The sequence below is a fragment of the Galeopterus variegatus genome, unplaced genomic scaffold (genome assembly GCF_000696425.1).
Source record: "Galeopterus variegatus unplaced genomic scaffold, G_variegatus-3.0.2 Scaffold1595, whole genome shotgun sequence".
NCBI lineage: Eukaryota > Metazoa > Chordata > Mammalia > Dermoptera > Cynocephalidae > Galeopterus > Galeopterus variegatus.
The window spans coordinates 250,638-251,566 of NW_007727706.1; positions in this window are offsets into that span (position 1 = coordinate 250,638).

Consider the following 929-nt stretch of genomic DNA (forward strand, 5'->3'; position numbering starts at 1 on the left):
AAAACCTAAAACTATGATAAGTAGGGTATAAGGAAGAAGGAAAATTATGTCACTTCCAAGGCTATGTTGTATGACATAGCAGCTTTTGCCTTGTTTTTATGACTCTTTTATGATGCACACACTATATTGTACACATTACTAATGCTACTCACTAATTTTTACCCATTTCACTGTAGGCTACTCTTATCTCCACTTGAAGGATTGGGAAACCAAATGCCAGCAATCTGCCAAAGTCATATAGCTTTATCTTCTCCCCGTCTGCTCCTAATACTTAAACATAGGCAGACCTCAGGCTTGAGATCACCAGGCTTCTATACACGTACTCACTCCCTAGAAGATCACACCAGGCAATGACTTTAAATACCATTATATTAATTATCTACTGCTGTATAACAAATTAACCCAAATTTACCAACTTAAAACAATAAACATTTAATATCTCACATGGTTCTGAAGGTCAAAAACTGATTTGTCTTAGGTGGATGGTTTTGATTCAAGGTCTCCCATGAAGTTGCCGTCTGGCAATCAGTTGTGGTGTAGGTCATCTGAAGGCTGGACTAGGGTTGGAGGATCTGCTCCTAAGACAGCTTTCTCCTGTGGCTATTGGGGGGGGTGTTGGTTTCTTTCTGGCGAGTAGACAGAAGCTTCAGCTCCTTTCTACAAGGGCCATTCCACAATGCTTCCCAAGGGTCCTCACAACATGGCACTTGGATTTCCCCAGAGCGAGTATCCCGAGAGAAAACAAGGCAAAAGCCACAATGTCATACAACATAGCCTTGGAGGTGACATGCCATCACTTTTGCTATTTCCAAACAGATCTCAGTACAGTGCATGAAAGGTCTAAACAAGATTGTGAATACCACAAGGCAGAAATCAGGCCCAGGAATAGATGAAACTCTTAAGTACATCTCCTCAAATACAAGTTCTCC